The sequence below is a fragment of the Sprattus sprattus genome, assembly GCF_963457725.1.
Source record: "Sprattus sprattus genome assembly, chromosome: 19".
NCBI classification, from domain to species: domain Eukaryota; kingdom Metazoa; phylum Chordata; class Actinopteri; order Clupeiformes; family Clupeidae; genus Sprattus; species Sprattus sprattus.
Genome location: NC_137917.1, coordinates 7505558 through 7529474, shown reverse-complemented (window position 1 = coordinate 7529474; position 23917 = coordinate 7505558).

The following is a 23917-nucleotide window of genomic DNA, read 5'->3' as shown; positions in this document are numbered from 1 at the left end:
CTAAGTGCTTAGTTGGATTTCCTGTCACCACATATACAACATCACACCTATCAGCAGTTTAGCGTGGGCACGGGCGAGAGGCTCAGCGGCCCCAGAAAGGCCCATTTCCTTATTCGCCATTTGAACAATGTCCCTCAGACAGCTCCCAGAGAAATGACAGCAAATCACAGCTGCTAGATAACCACGACTACACACAAGGGAGTGGGATTGGAACAAAGTGAGTGTGTGTGTGTGTGTGTGTTCTGGGGGTTGCTGGGTAAAGATTACTGCCTACCATCCCTTCAAGCAAAGATCAGCCATTTAGACATCCCAGCTGCAATTATTTACAGTATTGATTTATTTTCGGTGAGTGATCGGAGCCTGTGGAAGAAGATGGAAGGAGATGAGGCTGCCCATCTCTCTTTCTCCCTCTCTCTGTCTGTCTCTCTCTCTCTCTCTCTCTCTCTCTCTCTCTCTCACCTTTTCTCTCTTTCTCCCCCTCTCTTTGCCGCAGGAAGGAGACAGGGTGACAGTTCCTCTGACGACCCTGCACCATGAGTGCTGGCCATATCAGTGACACAGGAAGTACAGCCAAGACAAGCTCAGAAACAAATCTCACCACTCCCTAAGACACCAGGCATGCATCCACCTCCGAACAGCCAAACTACTGTGTTGTTGTTGTTGTTGTTGTTTGTAGGATAGCTTAGTGGTGCAGGAGAAATCAAGTGTTTATTTAAAAAATATATACATGCTTACGGAAAAGGAGTAAAAAAAAACAAGACAAATTCATTCATGATCATAATGCTGTCGTTACATTCCTTGCACGCAGAAGGAACACATCCAACACAGTGAACACAAACACAACAGTCATATTAAAGTATATTCAAAATAATACATTTATAATCAACAAAGCTAATGGTGTGATGTGCCATCTAGATCATCACAGGGCTGCTAGTGGCTGTGTGTGTGTGTGTATGTGTGTGTGTGTGTGTGTGTGTGTGTGTGTGCGTGTGAGCTCTATCACCTTTTCCCCTCCTTTCTTCCCTTTCTTTCTCTATTATCATTTGCTTTTTTGTGTTCTTTCAGAAAGAGCAGTTTGCCATGTGTCTAAATCTGTTTTTAATTACCCCTAATACATTCCTAAGAACTGCTCATCTTAAGCCCTCTGGGACAGGGCAGGGAACTTTATTAATCCCTCCCATTTGCCCGTGGCAGAAGGAATGGGCCAACCAGAGTCCCTGGCGATTGGAATGGGCCAATCGGCAGCCAGGGCAGGTGTGACCTTGCATGGAGGTGGGGCTACAGAGATCAGCAAACACTCAGTTTCAGTGTCATTACACTTATTAGGGGCTTAAGCGGCTAATTGCATTAAACACATCAGGCATTAGGGTGTATGGCTGCCTGGAGAGCTATAAAGGAGATTTTCCAGTCATCAGATGATATGGAGCCTCTGAAAATCTTCTTGACAAAAGAGTTGGTTAAAGGGGGGAAAAAACGTCTTTCATTCATGCTCTTTCATTCATAGTGATGTCAACAAAGCAGTTTGAATCATCTGTAAAATGAATAGTGGGCGCACTTTTTGAAAACCTGACATATTATATATATTAGACATGTACACCAATCTTGAGAGGTACTCTTAATCTAGTTGTTCTCTAAAACTTTATTCAGACTGCCAGTCAGGATCAAATTTATGTGCATATCTGAATGGAATCCTGTCATAAGTCTAAACAGCCAAAAATCACATGAATTCCGATTTTTACAACTTAATTACAAACCAAACAATTGGTGGTTTGACATACTATTTTTTCTTTTGAAAACCACTGTTTTTGTTTTTTTTTGGTTTCTTTAGGCTGTGACTTTCGACCTTGAAGTAAAGTAAACATCACGAGCTCAGGAAACCTGCTAGTTTTGTGGCGATTGATGAGCGGTGCCTCCTCTGTCTCTGACACATCCTCATTACTTTGTGATGTGCTGCAGCTACACATTGCCATGTGCTAAATTAGCAAGCTAGTTTAATTTCCTCCCATGTTGGTTTGTTTAATATTACTTGTGATGTATAATGTGGTCTAATCGGATTTGGGCTGCCAGTGTGAACCCAGCCTAACTAACATCATCTCTTTGCCCTCAAGCAGTCTACTACAAGCACTTCATTGTTACACACACATTCAAAATGAGATTCCTGTACCTGGGATTTAGCAGATCTGCAAAAAACAAGTATAAACCACAGTACCATTTAAGTCACATTTGTGTGAATGACGGCCATGCCAGCCTGTTTACGTGCAGAACATAGCTGCCAACAGTAGTCTTTATTCGCATCCTTTTCTGTCTTGGGAGGTTGCCAGTGGGAGCATGGGAGGCAGTCTGCAGGGAAGAGTCTAATGAGGAGCTGTTGTCTCTGGCTTGTGATAACTTGTCCTTCCAATCTCCAAACATGTGGCATTAGTAAACTCCTCAGGCGAGAGAGCATGCCCTCAAGATTCGCTTGAGAGGTGGCTGAAGGTTGCTTTTATGAAATCAAAACCAGTCTCTGAATTCGTCACGGTCGAAAGGTTAAGCTTTTGATCTGAGCAAACAGATGCTTGAAGGAAGGAGAGAGAAAAAAGAATTGATGTAAAAAAAAAAAAAATGAGAGTTTGTTTGCATTCACCCTCACCTTATTTTTGCCAAACACACGTCGCCTTTGAAGTCATGTTTGTTCAGAAACACTCCCAAATGTGGCGAGCCTGCAGGGCCTCAAGCACACAGGACTTTTATTTCACCCCAATTAAACTTATTTATGAAAGTATTTACATAGGTGATCACATGTCAGAATGCAAGACGGGTCCATATTTACCCAACCATGAGGAAAAAAGTTAAAAAGGAATACAAAAGAAAAGACTTAACATACAACATGTTAGCAGTTAGTTAAAAAAGTTGAGAGGTTGTTAGTAGTTGGATGAATTTATCTCATGCTTGGCTCCGGTTTTGGCGTTGTCCTCCTTAGACGACCTAGGGTATGTCTGCTCCAAGGATGATTCCGGAACATTTACCTCTGAATGTCTCTGTTCCGTGATGAAGAGGGGGATGAGAGAAGAGCTGAGGAAGAAAAGGAAAGAGGGAGAAAGGGAGAGAGGGAGAAAGGGACAGGGGCGGGGGCGGGGGCGGGGGAGTTTGATAAATGGTTAGACTCTGGTGGCCAGCCTGTTTATTTAGACCTCTTGTTCCTGACACAGTCCTGTACAAATCAGGCACTGAAGCGCCTGGCTATTAGGACACAACAGAAACCTGACACCACCCGCCCCGCTGGTTCGTTGTGGCCCGATCCAGCACTCAGACCGGATCCAGATCACCCCCTGAGCCGTCTACCGGGCAGAAACGCGTTCTCTATGGGTTCTCAGACGTTCTGGATGATGTACCTCGCAAGCGGACTGTGTCGGGCTTTCCAGTACATTAGGAGTCTATGACAGGAGGCTGCCCAGTCTTCAGACCTAAGTCACCACAGACTCGCCCCACCTCCCTACCCTGAACCTCACATGGGAAAAAGCCTTGCTCCTCTTATTCGGCACAGCATCCAGTTTATTTTTCCTGGGGGGTTCCTATGCAATGGAGAGCCAAACACACTCGGGGGCTCGTCCGGGATCTCACAGCTGTGTGGGCCTGTGGCAAGAGCACGTCCGTATAAATAATTGTTTCCTGTGTGTCAAATCCACTTTTTGCTTGGTGGGTTGAACATGAAACACGAGGGAGGCCTCAATGGTGTGAACACAATGCTGTAACATATCATACAGGCTGCTACATTCCTGCTGTGTTCAACTCAGGTGCTATCAAAACATTTTAAAAGACGTGAAAAAGCTGAAGTAGTCAGGGACTATCACCATAAAACAGCACATTTGAGGAAGAGCTAAATGCCTTGAAAATCCCAACAGAGGACTCCGCTCATATGCCCAGGCTTAGTTTGTGTTTCCTTTCAGTAGAAACAGATAGGGGACTGTTGGTGACAACTGCCATTTTTACGAACAATAAGCCATGAGAATTAGCGAGTATCAGTTCACAGACTGACAGCGAATCCTGCTCTATGAATATTCACATTCAGACACGCAGGCATATCAGAGCTTTTATACCAAAATCCCTTTTCCTGGGCAGAGTAAGTAGGGAGGTGGTAGGGGGGAAATAATTGTGTATTTTGTTTAATGTGTTCAAATAATTAGAAGCAAGATTGTGCACACATGTGTGTGTGTGCGTGTGAGGTTATGTGTGAGACTGTGTGTGTGTGTGTGTGTGTGTCCATCTGTGTTTATTTGTGTGTGTGTGTGTGTGTGTGTGTGTGTGTGTGTGTGTGTGTTTGTGTGTGTGTTTGTGTGTGTGTTTGTGTGTGTGTGTGTGTGTGTGTGTGTGTGTGTGTGTGTGTGTGTGTGTGTGTGTGTGTGTGTGTGTGTTTGTGTGTTTTATTCAGAAGTGGTGTCCTGGATTTAAATCCTTGCAGTCTCAAGTGGGCACATCACAAAAAGCCCAGCGCTGTGGCAGTAAGCTGGCAGCCTCCGCACAGTCGAGGCCCAGAATTTAATGAGCATGAATAATAAAGAATACTCACTACAGCCCGGTGACTTGAGGAGCTGCCAGTTTATTAGGCCAAGGCCTTGTTTTCTTCACACACACACACACACAGACATGCACGCGCACAAACACACATGCGCACGCGCACACACACACACAGACACACACACACACACACACACACACACACACACACATACAAACACAAACACACATCATATACAAACATACAAATGCACATGCACAATTTAATCTCTCTCTCTCTCTCTCTCTCACACACACACACACACACACACACACACAAACACACACACACACACACACACACGTCCACCCACACACACACATTCATACTCAAATCCATGCGCATATACAGATTGAAAACACACACACGTACACACATGCTACCCAACATCAAGCTGTGCGGCGCTGGATTTACAGTGTTCCTGACATGCTGAAAATAACTTTTCTGACACGGCAAATAAACACCAGCTGTCATTTCATGTTTGCACTATAAATAAAAGAAGTAATTCATCCCTTCCACTTCTAAATAAAACATCCCCACCTCCTGCAACACACACACAGACCATCCAGCACAGGGTCTTGGCTCCGTTGGCCTATCACATTGTAAGTCAAAACACAAAGCGAAAATTCAAAAGCAAGCTAAATGAATATCTGTTACGAATTGGGGTTGGGGTGTGAACTCAATAGCACGACTCAGACACAAGGGGTAGAATAAAGAACAAACTTTTACTGTCCAGGTTTCGGTACACGGGTAAGCAGTCCAATGGCAGGCAAACAATCCAAAAGGGCAAAGGCAATAGAGAAGTCGAAAACAGTCCAGGGTCAACACGAGAAATACACTGAGAACACTGAGAACACTGAGAACACTGAGAACACTGAGAACACTGAGAAGCAACACGCAACATTAATGACGAACCAGCAACGAGAGACAAGAACACAAGGACTATATATACACACACACACAAACAGGTGAAAACAATCAAGGCAGGGCAGACAAGGAGACACAGGTGGACTAAACGAGGGGAATTAACAGGGCACAGGAGAAACCAATAAGACAAACAAACCAGGTGATTATTGGGAACAGGTGAGGGGTGGAGACACGGACAACAACAAGGGCACATGGCATACACAAACAAACACAGGGAAGCACATGGTGGAAAGCACATGGTGGGAACAAGGAATCACAAAGACTAGACAACAAAGATCACATGACACACAAGGGAGACAAACTAATAAACAGCACAAGCACAATAACAAGGGAAGGGCGTGAGGAGACAGACACGAGGAGACAAGGGTAAACAAACACAAAAGAAGGAACACAAGGGATACATACAATGAAACAAGACAGGGACAGAACACAGACCTTACAGTACCCCCCCTCTAAGGGCCGGATGCCAGACGGCCCAAAACAAACTTAACAAGTCCCAGTAGGGTGGGTGGAGGGGGCCAAGAGCAAGGCAGGTGGGATAGGGACCAAGAGTCCAGTGACAAGCCAGGTGGACGGCTGAAGAGTTTGGTGGCCGACTGGGTGGATGGCCAAGCACAGGCAGAATGTCTGGTGGCTGGCTGGGTGGACGGCCAAGCACGGGCAGAATGTCTGGTGGCTGGCTGGGTGGACGGCCAAGCACGGGCAGAATGTCTGGTGGCTGGGCTGTCGGGAGGCCAAACAGGGGCAGAGTCTCTGGTGGTCGACCGGGGGAACAGCCGAACAGGGACGGAGTTTCTGGCGGCAGGCCGGGTGGAATGAGGCAGGTGACTAGGAGAGTGAGGCAGGCGACTAGGAGCCCAAAATGAGGCAAGCGACTAGGAGCCTTGTTCGGGGCGAGGAGATCACAATACGCCTCCTCGACCAGGGCAGGTACACCTGGAACAGGGACACAGGTGCCTGGGATAGGGGCACCTGGGACAGGGGCACAGGAGACATGGGCACTCGAGACAGGGGCAGTCAGGGCGCTCGAGACAGGGGCAGTCAGGGCGCTGGAGACAGGGGCAGTCAGGGCGCTGGAGACAGGGGCAGTCAGGGCGCTGGAGACAGGGGCAGTCAGGGCGCTGGAGACAGGGGCAGTCAGGGCGCTGGAGACAGGGGCAGTCAGGGCGCTGGAGACAGGGGCAGTCAGGGCGCTGGAGACAGGGGCAGTCAGGGCGCTGGAGACAGGGGCAGTCAGGGCGCTGGAGACAGGGGCAGTCAGGGCGCTGGAGACAGGGGCAGTCAGGGCGCTGGAGACAGGGGCAGTCGAGGCGCTGGAGACAGGGGCAGTCGAGGCACTGCGGACAGGGGCAGTCGAGGCACTGCGGACAGGGGCATGAGAGCCCGGGACAGGGGGACCTGGGACAGGGGCACTCTGGACAGGGGCAAGAGAGCCCGGGACAGGGGAACCTGGGACCGGGGAACTCTGGACAGGGGCACTCTGGCCAGGGGCACTCTGGACAGGGGCAAGAGAGCCCGGGACAGGGGGACCTGGGACCGGGGAACCTGGGACAAGGGAACTGGGGACATGGGCGGCAGAGTCGACAGCAGCGACGCCTTCAGGAGGTGCTGCTGGACCGGTGACGGCAGAGGGTTCCGCTGGTCCTGCAGTGGAACGGGACACTGCGAGGTCCGGGTCGACAGTGGTGGCTGCGGTGTCCAGGTCGACCGCGGTGGCTGCGAGGTGCGGGTCTGCAGCGGCTGGATCTGCTGTGGCGTAGGCCTCAGTGGGGTCACCATCAGCAAATTCGTCAGAGGTTGCTTCCGGGGCGGTAGCTACGGAGGCTACGGGGGAGACATTAGAGATGGCCTCGTGGGAGGCAGCGTCTGAGGATGCTTCAGAGGCGGTAGCAACTGAGGCTACATCGTGGACATCAGGGATGGCCACGGGGGCGGCAGCGTCAAAGGCTGCTTCAGGAGATGTAGCATCAGAGGCTGCTTCGGGAGCAATAGCAGCAGTAGCTACATAAGGGACCTCAGGGGCAGCGTAAGCGGCTGCTCTGATGGCGACCGAGACTGCGTCAAGGGCAGCAGCGGCCGCATCGAGGGCAGCAGCAGCAGAGGCTGCTTCGGGGGCGGCAGAAGCTGTTTCTAAAGCTGCAGAGGCAGTATCCAGGGCGGCCGAGACTGCTTCGAGGGTGGCAGCCGCAGAGGCTGCTTCAAGGGCGGCAGAGACGGTCCTCATGGTGGCAGCGGTAGTGGTTGCCTCGAGAGTGACAGCAGCAGAGGCTGCTTCGAGTGTAGCGGAGGCGACTGTGAAGGCAGCAGTAGCTACAGCTGCGGGGGCGAGGAGACATGAAACTGGTGCTGAAGCCAGAGCCGTAGTGGTGAGTGGAGCTGAAACCCTGGAGACGGAATCCAGGTGAGATTGATCTGGAGCTGGAGAAGAAGGGGGTGCAACAAGAGACTCCCAACATGCCAGGAGCTGCTGGAATTCCGCCGCTAGTAGGCTGAAGAAAATCCGGGCCTTCTCCTCTCGCTCCGCCATTCCCCTCATAACAAGGCAGATGGAGGTGGCTTGCTGACTCAACATTACCCACCGTGCAGCAAGCACAGTGTCTGAGTCGGCAGTGATCTGCAGAGCAGGTACGGAGGCAGCCGCCTCGCACGAGGCAGGAGGGGCAATTGCAGGAGTATCAGCAGGAGCTGCAGGAGGAGCAGCAGCAGTAGGAGTGGCTGCAGCGGTTGCTGAGGGAGCAGCAGCAGGAGTAGCTGCAGTGGATGCAGGAAGAGCAGCTGCGGGAGGCGCAGCAACAGGGGTAGCAGCTGCGGAGGCAGCAGCAGCAGGAGCTGCAGGAGTGTGGAATGGCTCAGGGTCTGGGGCTGGAACTGGAGCTGGAGCCTGACGAGGCGCAGGAGTCAGCTGGGGAGCTGGAGCTCGACGAGGTGCCGGGGTCAGCCTGGGAGCTGGAGCCTGACGAGGCACAGGGGTCATCTGGGGAGCTGGGGCTCGACGAGGTGCCGGGGTCAGCCTGGGAGCTGGAGCCTGACGAGGCACAGGGGTCATCTGGGGAGCTGGGGCTCGACGAGGTGCCGGGGTCAGCCTGGGAGCTGGAGCCTGACGCGGCGCAGGGGTCAGCTGGGGAGCTGGGGCTCGAAGAGGTGCAGGAGTCGTGTCCGCCATTTCCAGCTCATCTGTGTAGATGAAGTGCTGATCACGCATGAAATAACCCCCACCGATCCACCCACCAGGCTCACAGTGGAGTGTTGGAACGGGGGTCCGGCAGGGTGCTGGCACTGGCACTGGTGTGGGAGGTGCAGGAGGTGCTGGAGATGGAGTCTTAGGAGCGGGAGCAACGGAGGCGGCGGCGGTCATCTGAGCAGGGGCGGGAGCTGTGTCCATCTCTTCCTCCTCATCCTCAGAGTCATAGGCCTCCCAGTCATCAGCACCGGCTGACTTCTCAAAAAAGCGGTTCCCCAATATAAACCCCCCATCAATCCAGCCACTGACATCATCCTCCTCAATAACACACGGGGGTGCTGGAAACGGAGGGGACGAGACCAGAGGTGGTGTTCTGAATGGGGTTCGCCGGATGGCCAACCGGCTACCCATAAACCGAGCATCTCGGCTGGGACCGGGTGGGGGAATTGGTTCAATGACTTCTCTCTCAGGCCACTCACCCTTTGAGAGCTCGTCATCGTCGACCCAGTCCTCACTCGCTGGATCACCATGCCAGAAGATCTCCCAGGGGAGCAGATCTATGGCCTTGTTCTCAAAATCAAAAAACTGACTATATGGGTCATCCATCAGGCTTGGGTCTGAGTCGGCTGAGTTCATCTTGGCTGGTTCGTACTGTTACGAATTGGGGTTGGGGTGTGAACTCAATAGCACGACTCAGACACAAGGGGTAGAATAAAGAACAAACTTTTACTGTCCAGGTTTCGGTACACGGGTAAGCAGTCCAATGGCAGGCAAACAATCCAAAAGGGCAAAGGCAATAGAGAAGTCGAAAACAGTCCAGGGTCAACACGAGAAATACACTGAGAACACTGAGAACACTGAGAACACTGAGAACACTGAGAACACTGAGAACACTGAGAACACTGAGAACACTGAGAACACTGAGAACACTGAGAACACTGAGAACACTGAGAACACTGAGAACACTGAGAACACTGAGAAGCAACACGCAACATTAATGACGAACCAGCAACGAGAGACAAGAACACAAGGACTATATATACACACACACACAAACAGGTGAAAACAATCAAGGCAGGGCAGACAAGGAGACACAGGTGGACTAAACGAGGGGAATTAACAGGGCACAGGAGAAACCAATAAGACAAACAAACCAGGTGATTATTGGGAACAGGTGAGGGGTGGAGACACGGACAACAACAAGGGCACATGGCATACACAAACAAACACAGGGAAGCACATGGTGGAAAGCACATGGTGGGAACAAGGAATCACAAAGACTAGACAACAAAGATCACATGACACACAAGGGAGACAAACTAATAAACAGCACAAGCACAATAACAAGGGAAGGGCGTGAGGAGACAGACACGAGGAGACAAGGGTAAACAAACACAAAAGAAGGAACACAAGGGATACATACAATGAAACAAGACAGGGACAGAACACAGACCTTACAATATCCGATGTTACACAAATAATTAATTGACGTAATGGAATAGATTTCATGTTGTATCATGTACAGTACACTCATACAGTTGCTTGTAAGTGTACAAGTGTAACTGTAAACTCTCCTGTTGCCTGCATATGTAGAATTGCAGCAAGCTGTTTTAATGCTAAAACCTGACCAAGAAACTTTCATGTGGGGGTGTATGGCTTTGGGCAGCCACACCTGGAGAACAAAGTATCTGGCAGTGGGGCAAGAGAAAGACTTGGACAGAGAAAGATAGAGAGAGAGAGAGAGATAGAGAGAGAGACAGAGAGAGAGAGGGAGAGAAAACAGGAGGGAGAGGGAGAGAGGGTCTGTGTTGATTCATAACCCAGCATGAGGCGAGCACCATAGATCAAATGCTCCAGATCTGTCAGTCACAGGCGCCATCGCCGTGGCTACAGCAGCATGTGGCTGAGGGGAGGAAGTGTTTAATTATTGATCCGACTGTTTTCTTCTTTTTTTCTTCTGGAGGTAGCCCAAACGCTCACTCTCAAACAGACCTCTATGTCACCTTCCTCTCTTTCTCTCTCTCCCTCTCTCTCTCTCTCTCTTTTTGTCTGTCTTTTTGTCTGTCTCTGTTTCATTCATCCTAAATATCAGAGCACATTTCACACAGGTCCCGACTTCACCACATTGTTGCTTCTATCTGCAACTTCAGATGAGAGAAGATATACTGTATATACATTTTTCATCTTTCTCTTCATCCTGCCTTCTTCCTCTCTTCTCTTTTCTCTCTCTTTCCTTTTCTTCCTTATCATCTTTCCTCCTTCTCTTCCTCGTCTTTGTACCTCCCATCAGGTTGGGCATCTGATCCAGTCCCCACTGGAGTGTGTTTGGGAGGGTGTGGTTAAGCAAGCACCTTCTCTTCCTGTGGGGATGGAAGGGGCTGACTGCTAAGAGACTGCTGTCATGCAGTGATCCGCTTTGCTATCTGAATGAAAAACACTCTCTCGGCTTGTACAGAACATCTACAGTGAATTCTGATCTTCCCACACACCAACATCCTGGATAAACAAATAAAACACACCGACAAATGCGAGTAAACGATACACGTGGGTTGTTGTGTTTTTTCAGTGTTCACAGCGCCGTGCTGGAGTGTGCCTGAGTGTGATAACAGTCACTGAAGTGCAGGGGAGTCCATTGTTCCTCTGTAATTACACCAAGGTGTGTTTTTAGCCTTTGAATCAGCTTTGTTTACGCCCGCGTGAAGGCGTTACATCTACCAGCACCGGAGAATGGCAGGGCAAGACAAAGTGGTTTTACACGGAGAAGTTGCGCGGTGCGTACTCGTAACTTCAGCTGTGCAACTGTGATCCGTGTCAAACAGTTGTTGCCCCCCAACCCCACCCTCCCGCTCCCCTGCCCCTTCCTGAGCCTTGTATAATATGATATACTTCCTCCACCCGACCCACCGGGGCCTTTATGTGTCAGCCCTGTCTCATTCTGATGATGCGTTCACAAAGCGCTACGCCAGCAGTTCTTGTTCGTCTTCGTCTCTCCCTTCTCTCCCTTTATTTCAAGAGGATAAAATATGTACAGTATATACGTATATTTATAAATATAAATGTCACACATTCCCTCATCAAGACACAAGGTAGCACATGTTTGTTCTCTCATCTTTACTGGTCAAATTCGTCAGGTACTGTAGCTCATGAAAAAGTAATTACCCCTTCTCCCACCTCCCCACACCCCGCCATCCCCCCCCCCCCCCCCCCCCCCCCCGCCCGACACACACACACACACACACACACACACACACACACACACACACACACACACACACACACCTCGTTCCTCCCCCTGTCAGATGAGTTCATAAACAGCAGGAGCTGGTGGGTGGCTGGGCCCTGGGTTCTGCGTGGCGGCTCTGTTGCGGTTCTGTCCAGGTATGCGTGGAGTGAGCGTCTCCGGTCCCAGAGGCCCGTCCCTGGCCATATGCTCGAGCGCTCGCCCTGTCAGGGCCGGCACGCAAACACGGGCGCCGCCGCATGTTTACAGAACTCTGACTCCTGCGCTAACATCACCGGCCCTGACGCTCGTGCTTGCAAACACACACACACACACACAAAGGCACACACACGCGCTCCTCCAGGCCCATAGATAATACATGAGCCGCCGCTCTTTAAAGGGGAGTTGCCACATGCATGAGAGCATACAGTCAGAGCCAAACTGACAGCACCATCTGCCAAACAATGTTGACGTTGAGGCAACTCCACCTCCCAAACCCCCAACACAAAGGCACACACACACACACACACACACACACACACACACACACACACACAACCAGAAACACGCTCCCCCCTCACCACGACCAGGGATCTTGCTGTCATCTGTACTAATGCTAAATATTAATCATTTGTTGACCTCAAAGTGTTTTGAGAACTCTGGAGTTCAGACGTATCCAGAGCAGGCAGCGCAGACTGGCACATGCAGATGTCAGGTGAGCCGGTTGTGTGTGTGTGTGTGTGTGTGTGTGTGTGTGTGTGTGTGTGTGTGTGTGAGAGTGTGTGCGTGTGTGCGTGTGTGTGCGTGTGCGTGTTTGTCTCCAGGAGAACAGACAACTCACAGACAGAACAGGTCATGAATATTGCATTGTAAGCTGCATGTACACACACACACACACACACACACACACACACACACACACACACACACACACACACACACACATACACACACATGAACACATACATGCATAAGCACCTCATTGGTTTTAAGTCACTGTGTTCCGTTCTGTTCTTAAATGAGTGATGCATTGTGTTTGTTTGTCTTCAGTGGAACCCTTGCCAGGTATTGTACACCAGTATCCTACCCTCTGGTGTCTCCAATGAGAGCATCACACAGCATCACACCACTGATTGTCGACTGACTCTGAGTCAGCTTACATTTACATTATGAAATAACAACCAGACCCACAGTACTCTGGTGCTTACACTTTACTGCTATGGAAAGCGGTGTGAAATTCATCTGTCTCTTTTTTTTTACAGTAAATCAATCAACCCTGACCCTGACTTCAATCACCACAGTAGCATGTGGGTACATGTTATATCAGTTTCAAAATATCTAAAGAATGGTGAGGACAACACACACTCAAGCACAGGAACACACACACACACACACACACACACACACACACACACACACACACACACACACACACACAAACACACACACACATGAACATACATCAAGTGAATCTGAAAGTCAATAGCACTGAAGTGTCCTGATATGTCCGTCTTAGCTATGCCTTAAGTCTTGCTTGACAGACGCACACAGAGATAGACACAAACACTGACACACACACATACACACCCACACACAGACACACACACATACACACACACACACACACACACACACACACACACAAACACACAGAGAAACACACATGCCTAACACTATAAACATACATACTCTAAAACAGACACATACACACACACACACACATTCTCATTTGTCTATAAGTGATGACCGACTCAGCAGGATAAGGCTTGATGAGTGTCATATTGTCAGTAAGACTGATTTACTCTCCTCATTTGTTGTGTTTCCACGCCAACAACTCTCCTCCATCCCAGAATAGAACCCTCGCAGGGGGGAAACACAGAGCCCAAGCGCCCCTGCGTGGGGTAAGTCCAAGCAGAGACACCCCCAGTGGCTAGCCACTGATGTGATATTAGATTTCTCCCAATATCAGTTCCCCGTGGCGGGAGTGATAAATTGGGTGTGGGATACTCCGCGGCCTCTCGAGTGGCAGCGTTGCCAGCAGATCAGCCTCTCCCCACTTGCTCTCCACAATGTCTGGGATCATGCCACAGGCTGCCTCCCTGGTAAGGCCTTTCAAAGGTTACAGAGAAAAAGAGAGCAGTACGCACTGTTCTGCTATATGTACAGGTGTGTGTGTCTGCTGCGAGGTGAGTAAGTTAAACAGCTAAACATGCTAGCTTTGAAGTTTTGTTCATGTAATTTAGTTTGAAATTTTTTGTTTTGTCTGCGTCTGTAACGTCACTTTAAACATTCCTCCCTAAGCGTGTGAAGAAATATGAGCATTTCTCACATTTAAAGAGAATTTCGTTTAATTTCTAATACTTTCTATGAACTAAATGACTCCTGATTCCTGAATCCTGGCATAAAACATTTGCTCTAAATGCAATGCATTGAAGTCAAGCCGTTGTTTATATGCCTTTGTTAATCCACACTACAGTATAACCTCCTGGTACATGCCTTCAAACAAATCACTAGTAAAACAGTAACTGAAATACCTACAGTAGCAGACAGAAGCCCAGCCCTTCCTGTCGACCCAGTGACAGGATCCTCCTGCGAGAGTAGATGCTTAGTGTGTGCGAGGTGCCATTGATCAAGCTCAGACGTGGAGTCCTCTTGAGCTTGGAATGCACCGCCAAACAGCCATTCAGCAGAACCCTCCCTTTTAATTGTAACTGTCTAGCAGAAGGGTGTTGTTTTAATATCCTGTATAGATTTTGATGTAATACACTTACTTGGAGGCTGCCCCGAGCGAGAATCGATGCGGCGGAGGATCCCCCTTTTGTTAAAAGCCAATCTTGTTTTAATGATGCATGAAGAAATATTCAGGCATTGACATTTCTCTGTCAGGTTTCTTTAGAGAAATCAATGAAGATAATACCATTTTGACCTAGTTATCCAGTTAATGCTTATTAGGGATGTAATGAGATTTACTGTCAGCATAATCATCCTTTTTATTTTTGTATCTCATCCTATTAGTTTGTGCATGTATCACTGTGTGTGAGTGTGTGTGTGTGTGTGTGTGTGTGTGTGTGTGTGTGTGTGTGCATATTTGTGCAGACACAAGTGTGTGTTCTCATGTGTCTCTGTGTGTGTGTGTGTGTGTGTGTGTGTGTGTGTGTGTGTGTGTGTGTGTGTGTGTGTGTGTGTGTGCATATTTGTGCAGACACAAGTGTGTGTTCTCATGTGTCTCTGTGTGTGTGTGTGTGTGTGTGTGTGTGTGTGTGTGTGTGTGTGTGTGTGTGTGTATATACCTCCCGGCCACAGATGACAGTATGCACAGTCATCAAAGTTCCACATGAGACATCTTGTGCACTCCTAATCTATACTGCAACCAAACTAACCCAGCATAGAAGCGACTAAGACAATCATCTCCATGACACATAATCACAGTTCACATCAGTCATGTCTATATTCATTATTCGTAAAAAACAGACAGAATTATGTAAACTTGATGAATATACATGATATATGATGTATTTTTTTTCCTCTTTTATCTTAAATCTCAGATATGTTTTAAAAAATGGCCCCTAGTTTTAGGGCGAAAACTAAAGATGCCTCCAATTATTGCACAACAAAGACGCTTCAGAGAGGGAGGTCAAGACGTGGTAAAAGGCACTAGGTTGGCAGAACCAGGCCGAAGTGAGTTCACAAGAGCAGCAGTGACCATTAACATACATGAATGGGGATTGTATAAGATATGGGAGTTTTTGAGAGTGTTTATGTCGATGAATTTGAAGAAATGCCAAGGAAAAAGATCTTTTGCGGGGTGTCGCATTTCTAAAATATATGCATAGAAATAACAATAAAAGTTATTATTGTGCATTTTGGCCTATATCTTGGATGCTATTCATTTTCTGCTGACTAGGCATTTACTTCAAATCATACAAATTAGACTGCACTGCTTTTAAATGGGATTTTACCTTTTAAAACACACATTTTATCCTTTTTTAAAGCCTGCCAGGATAATGTGATATCTTAGATGATATTCAAGATAGATTAATTGTGTAACCCCACAACATAAATGTATTCCTGACACTCATACAGAAATATGTAGGCATAATCTGCCAATAAAGGAAACGTAATGTGTATTTGCTCGACTGATAAATTAGTGGTTAGTGATTAGCGCATGCAAATGTTTCCTGTCAGAGAAGGCAAGCCACGGCTGAATTTTTAATTTAAGTTCAAATTGAAATTGAGAAAACCCACCATGGTGGTGGAAAGCTTCTGTAGCAGAATGTGTCTAAATATGTTCCATCTTGTCACAATTCACACGGATAAATATTTAAAAACCTCAGTAAGACATAAACATCTATACTTTAAAAGGGGGTGTGAGGGTGTGATGTGCTGTCAAGTAAAACATAATTAAATTGGTTACACTTAGTGTACCCCAGAATACTTTATCCAAGTATTTCCGAGTATAAACACAGGTCCTTTATGAAAACTGACATAAACCTACATAAGCATATATAAAGCAGGATTATTGCAGGTGTTGAGTGTTCCGGTCTACACTTGTCATAAGCTGACATATTTTATTTCCCTGAGACTGTGTTGAAATGAAATAGGTGACAGTAATTGCTCCGCGGATTTCTATGCCGCATGCTATACCACGGTGCTAATGATAATTCACAAGTTAAATAAACAAAGAAAGTAAAAAGTATGCAATGAAAAAAAATACAAAACTAATTGTAGGCTCTTTTTCTTCAGCCTTACAGGTGCCATATGTGGCAACTGGCAAACAAAGATATTTCCTTTAAAACAATTCTGAAGCCTTGATTTAAAAAAAAGTGCATTGTCTTCAAAGTTGAAAATATTTTTTTTAATATTCCATTTGTTTACCTGTCTCCTTCCTTGACACATTTATATATTTGTAGAAACACAAACAACATTTAGAAACAATATCCATCAAAAAAGCCTTGAGGACAACTGGCAGTACTTGCCATAAATGTCTTGCATGTTTATGTCAGTTGTTGTGAAGGGGCTTATGTAGCTGTCAATTATTTAACACTAACAGTTCAAGTAATGTGTGAATGAATGAAATGAAAGTATGCTCAGGGATCCGTGCCAGACTAGCAACGGCGCCGGTCCAGGGTCTGGCGCCATCCGAGGAGCTTGGCCTTCATGTCCCTCGCTGCCTGATTGCAGGGTTGACTTTCAGGCCTCAGACGCTGAGAGAGAGGAGCCTGATGATCGGACATCGGACCCTTCCCAGCATCCCCTCTCCTCCAGAGCGCCGCCTCTGTGACACGTGGGAAGTCAAATAATGCGTGGAATTCTTAGATGATGCATCTCCCGCTGAGACGTGTGAAACAAAGTGCTCGTCCCCGCGGGGCTGGGGATCGCAGACGTCTCATAATGAAGAATGTTAAACCTGTTTTACGCTCCTTCGCTAATTCCTGACACAGTGCTTGTTTGACTTCTTAATTGCCTCGTGTCTTGACGTGACAGGGGGGGGGGGGGGGGGTCTTTACTCGAGAAGTGTTCGCAGGCTCTGTCACCATCACCCGAGCAGCTCTGGCATTTCCATCCAGAGATGTCATCTGCAGCGAGGCATTTTCTGGGGACACGGTGTACGGATGGACAAAATGTCACAGGTGGAGAGGTGGCGGAGATGTGAGATGTAAAAGAGATAGATGTTTCTCCTTCAGTCTTCACAGTGATTATATGTACTCAAGATTCAAGATTAGTTATCTTTACTGTATATATACATATTTATATACATGTATACGTTTATAAACTATAAATATTTTTACAAACACACATAATATATTACATTACCACTACATATCATTTCATATCACTACATCACCCACGTTCTGATAATAAATTAATTTCAGAAATCTTTAAATCTTTATTAGATTGTTTTGAACAAAGGCTAAATTGTTCTTTATGGACTTAGAACAGCCCCTCTCTGCTGTACCTGCAGGCACACCATCACTTACTGACATGTGTTAGCATATGGCATCCCTTCCTGAGGAAAGATCGGTGGCTAGTATGAGACGACTACACAGGCCTGCCCTCTGTCTCTGCTCGTCCATGTGTGTGTGTGTGTGTGTGTGTGTTTGTGTGTGTGTGTGTGTGTGTGTGTGTGTCTCCTCTCCAGATCTGGGGATGCTGTCAGCAGAGAAGGCTGTCATCTCCAGGCGCTCCTGACTGCGAGCGGGCGAATGAGAAGGGGAAGGGGGAGAGAGAGAGGGAGAGAAATCTGTGCGGGTTTTGCATGGCCGGCGCGGTGAAACGTGAGCCGGGTGTCAAGTGTCACTGCGGTGGCACAGGGACACGGCGTGTGCTTACTGGAGTAAGACCTGCCCACCTGGGAGCGTCCCCGCAAGCTGGGAATCGACCTGCCACCCCTGCTATCTTCTTTCACAGGGGTCACAGGTCAAATGTCACCCAAAGTGACACTCTCCGCTCGCTAAACTGTTGAGCAACATCTCGGCTCTGATTAGCACTCATGTGCTGATGGCTGGTCAGCCCAAGGACATCCAGCAAACTCCACTTTACCTTTATAATTTCAATTCAGAAAGGGAAAGAGAGAGAGAGATGGAGAGAGAGAAATTAGGCCTTCCATAAATCAAACAGTGAAAGTACTTGAGTATCAGGTAGACCTAAACTCCAAGTCTTACACTCTTCCCTCAACAGCAGAAGCAGCATGGCAGTCATTTTGGCTCAGAGGTCCCAGTGGAGCTCCAGTGTGACCAGTGCCCATCTGCTCCCGAGCATGAGCTGTGCGACTGAGCGGCAAACTTTGATCCCGTGTAGATTTGCCCAAACCCCTCCAGGATTTGCCGGCCCCTCTAGAGCCATTGTGTGGCTACCCTAGAGCACTAATTGTGGGCTCATTATAAAGTGTGGGCGGTAACCTGTCTATTCCCTAAAGCTGCTTGCACACACACACCATATTGCCTGGCAGTTGCTTTAAAACCTGTTTTCCCTTCCTTTCTTTTGCCTTCGTTAATAGCCATCATGTCTGGGGATGGAGGTCTATGAAGATTGTGGGAGCATGCAGGGCAGTTTAGCATGGCATCCTTTAACATGGTTAAAAGGTATTAGATTAAGAGCAGAAACCTGCTTGGCCTAAACACACATAGACCTACATTAGTCTTTTTTTTATCGTTTTTGATTTACAATCACACCCGTTACACAATTTTAATCTGTTCTTTTTTTTCTCTCTGCCCCAGTTCCGTCCTTCTGAATGACAAACAGACAGGTCTGCCATTCCTCCTGCTCAGCCATGTTAGGAACCGGTTCTCATTCATCCTGTTATGCTACAGGTGCATGTATATCCACCTATAGTTTAAGGGTTAACTCGCGGTGGTTTCCATGGTTTCCTGCCATTCGTCTCTGTCAGTGTGTTGCGGTGGGGGCCCCCGGTGAGAGCGATGGACAGGCAAGAATTAAAGCTCAGGCTGGTAATTACGGAGCAAAATGTTGACTGCCTTGCAGAAAGTGCGCAGTGACACATTTCCAGCGCTTTAAGTCATGGCAGTGGCATTAGCATCAGCCATTAGCAGGCGACGGCAGCAGCTCGCCGCGCCATGTGCCGCCCCGCTCTGCTCTGCGCGCCGCAGCCCGGCGCGGCTCTACCTGCCTGACAGGCTTGTTCCGGACGCCAGAAACAGCTGTCTCGGCCCATGTGCGCCCCAATAATTAGGCCTGTCATCCGCCGGCTCTGGCTCCCCCACACACACACACACACACACACATACACTCACACACTCTCCCCACCCACCCCTTCAACCCCGCTGCACGGAAAAATGCAAATATTTTGCTTTCATTGTCACATTCACCTTGACACGGATATTGCCTGCGCGCATAACCGGTTGAGATGACTCCAAATTTGCATTGTTCATTCTAATAAATTTGCTTCCGCCACGGCGGGCTGGCAGGACCCATCAGATAAAGTCTCACAGAGTGTCATCAATCACGCAGGCCATGACAGACGGCCCTCGCCTTCATTTGTTACATAGGAGAACACGGTTAATTATTTGTACTGTAATTAGTTGGGAAAATGTCAGGAAATGTCAACTGAGTGTTCAGTGAGAGAGAGAGAGGAGGAGAGAGAGAAAGGAGGAGAGGGAGAGAGAGAGAGAGAGAGAGAGAGAGAGAGAGAGAGAGAGAGAGAGAGAGAAGGGGGCTCAGGCTTGAAAGCTGTAGAACTATAGTGTCATTAATGTGGAGTAACAAGCACAGAAGCAGCTAAAGCAGAGGGTGAAGGATCCTTAGAATGTAATCATGGCAAGTTGGGAGGGGGGAACGCCAAGACTGGCTTGATGGGTGTCTTATTAGGGAGCCTGCTGAAGCTTTCTTACCAATGCTGCCCCCCCCCCCCCCCACCCCAACACACACTCAGACACACTCACTCACACACATACCCCCACCCCCCCTCACCCCCCACCCCTCGTCTCTCTTCTCTTTCTCACTGAAATAAAGACGGCTAGCTGAGGGAAATAAAGTCAGGTAAACAATCGCTGCCTCTCTACTCGCGTCGAGCCTGTCAGAAAGGGAAAGAGAGAGGGAGGGAGGGAGGGAGGGGGGGAGGGGGGGAGTGAGGGTAGGAAGGAGGGAGACACATTTTGCCATTCTGCTCCGCCTGTCATAAACAGACATTATGCAAAAGAAAATAGAATGTGAAGATTCTGGCTTGTGCCTCTCAAACACATTAATGGCTGCCCAGTATGCTATGCCGACTGGGACTCAACCCAGGCAAAATAACCAAAACGGATATACTGACATGAAAACACCATATCGAGGTGCACGGATGTATATATATATAGTATACTGCAGATGATGCATAGCTATGGGTTGTGTCTGTATTCATGCGCTCACATACCGAGGTCTTGCTAATGATTTAGCCATTCTCATGTGAAAGAATGGTTCCAGGCTGGTCTGAATGGGGCCTTTTTGTCCAGGAGCTCGGATCATCTCCAATTGTGTCCAATTTAGATAAATCCACTTGGAATGGTTTAGTGTTTGTGCAGAGAGAAATATAGGGAATTAAACAGGACCCTGGAAGCTGTTCCTCACCTTGGGGGTATGTGTGTGTGTATGTGTGTGAGAGAGAGAGAGATAATGACCTGTGTGTGTGTGTGTGTGTGTTTGTGTGTGTGTGTGTGTGTGTGTGTGTTTGTGTGTGTGTGTGTGTGTGTGTGTGTGTGTGTGTGTGTGTGTGTGTGTGTGTGTGTGTGTGTGTGTGTGTGTGTGTGTGTGTGTGATTGTGTGTGTGTGTGTGTGTGTGTGTGTGTGTGTGTGTGTGTGTGTGTGTGTGAGGAAGAGAGCGTGTGTTTGTACATGTATGTCCCCATGTATGTGTATGTTTTGGGGTGTGGATGCACACGTGCATATGTTTGTGTGTGTGTGTGGGCTTAGGTCCAAGTCACTTCACCTTTCTCTGTCTCCTTCTCCCTCACACACACACACACACACAAACACAGAGCTCTGATGGTCATGCAGACAGCTCGTTAGCAGAGCCTCAGTGATGTGGCAGTGGAGCGTGTTGGTGCAATGTGGCAACACCGGTGAGCATGATGCCAGCTGCACTGCCACCTTCAGCGGGCATGCCAGCACGGGCATGGGCAAACAACCAGAGGTGCCATCACATGCCTGTCTCTCTTACTGCCCGCCTGCCCGCCTGCCGTGGGGACACAATGGCAGGGGTGACCCTGTACGACACGGACCCAGGGTCCTACCTCACAAGCTGATCTTCAGACAGGACAGCGCTGCCTCTGGGTCGAAACTGGCTTTATCTGGGTCGAACCTGGCTTTATCTGGGTCGGGCCTGGGCTAGGGTTCGAATGGGCTGGATCTGACCTGGGCTTCTGTCAGGAAAAGAATAGAGTGATACACCCATGTCTCCCCCTGTGGATACGCACACCAGTATACAGAATATTTACACAAGCTGAAATATACACACACTTATGTCACCATAGGCAACTGCTATTACTTTTCTAATCTAATCATGTTTATTGGTGGGTGCAGTCTGTTGTCCTCAAACTTACAAAAGTCCTGAGCTGGAGCACCCTGGCCTGCCCTGTCTCCGTCTCCGTGTCCGTGTCCGTCTCCGTCCCTGTCCCTGTCCCTGTCCCTGTCCCTGTCCCTGTCCCTGTCCCTGTCCCTGTCCCTGTCCCTGTCCCTGTCCCTGTCTCTGTCCCTGCCCCTGCCCCTGTCCGTTTTTCTGTCTCTGTCCCTGCAGAAGGCACCTGTATACCCGGCTAGTTTCCTGAAATCCCCCTGGCCCACAGCGGAGTGCATTTCTTCAGCGTTTTCATGCATCTTACGGAAGATCACATTAGCGCTCACAGTGGCGGCGGTGGCGAGGCCGTGTGAACTGGACATCCATGTAAATGTGTTTAGCGGGCGCGCCCCATAAAGGCGCTCTATCCCCGATATCAACTTAAGCCGCAGCTCAGAGAGCAGCTTTGGGAGGCAGAGGATACAAAGCCCATGTAAACATTCCCCCCGAGCCGACTACCACGCCAAGAGGATACATTAAGAGCCTCACTGGGGCAGATAGGGAAGGAAATACTCAGGGTTTGTCTGTGTGTCTTCAGAAGGGCAAATGCATGCTGTTATTTGTGTGTGTGTGTGTATTCTTGTATTTAGGCTTATGTGTGCTGTAATGTACTGGGTATTACTACTATTTGTATCACTGATGCGGATGTGTGAGTGGATGTGGATGCCTGTTTGGGTTTATCTGTGTGTATGTGTGTGTGTATATATCTGCATGTGTGAGTGTTGTGTGATTGTGTATCTGTGTCTGTGGCTGTGTGTGTGAGAGAAAGAGAGAGTGTGTGTGTGTGTGTTTGTGAATGATTAATGCAGCTCTAAACCTTCTTTGTTCTGGGCTTTGGACCGTTCTTCCTGTGATGGAGGCGAAAACAAAATAAATCGCTCACTACCGCTCTCCCTCTTCCTCTATGTCTCTGTAGTTGTCTATCAGTCTGTCTCTCTGTATGTCTATCTGTCTCTCTGTCTATCGGTTAGCTCTCCAACAAATCCACGTTTGATTTTTCCTTGAACTGTCCTTTCGGCTGTGGAGCTCGGAGCCCCTCCGTCGGTGAGATGAGCATGAAGCATGCAGGAGGACCCCAGACTGAAGTTGTCAGCTCCTTGGGCACACACAAGACAGGTGACAGTCTAATCAACCTGACTGACAAGCAATTATATGGGCCTAATGATCACCACGGAAACAGGACATGCTCCAAAATGACACATCCTGGCCGGAACCGAAGCGGCCTGTCACATTTGCACCTTTTCAAAATGTGTTTTTCATGTAGTGAGTCGTTTTATCATACCAACACAACTTGTTTGAGTTCAAAGGGGTTTCAATATCGAATGCTCTCGAGATAACGTATCTCCTTTTGCGTGCAGTAATCCTTGCTATTTTTTTCAGATTTCATGTTTTTATCTTGCACCAGGAGTATTCTTTCAATGGAGCATGAAGCAATTATATCTAAATGTATTTAATTCTATTAAACTATAAATGCCTCTGCGTATGTCACCTGCGAGTGAAGACACACTCATTAAACAAAGACATCCACGGCTGCTTTGAAAACTGTGACTGCTCTCTCAGAAAAATATTCCGATCTAATGCTTTTTCAAGGCCATAAAAAGGAATCACTTTTCAAAGCAAAAATAAAACATAAAGGAGGCGCAGACACACGTGCATCCACACAAGCACACCCACTAAACTTTTGGTGCAAAGTCAAGCCGCGAAACCCTGCGAGTATCTGCAGAAGCGCAGAGCAGTAGGCATCTAATGAAATTATGGAGAATGTGGGAGAAAAACAAAAGAAATAGGACGAATGAAATGAGACATTAAGGCACATTCAGAACCACCCAGCCATTGTTTGAGTGGCTGGGAGATGGCAAAGCCTCTTAGAACATTGTAAGTCTTTATTCTCTGGGACATTATCATGCATATTTTATTCCACAGATTACTAAAACCGAATTGTGTGTCGCTTTTTTTCTTCTTCTTTCTCGCTGTGTGTCTTTATAATTGCACCTTAAAGCCATA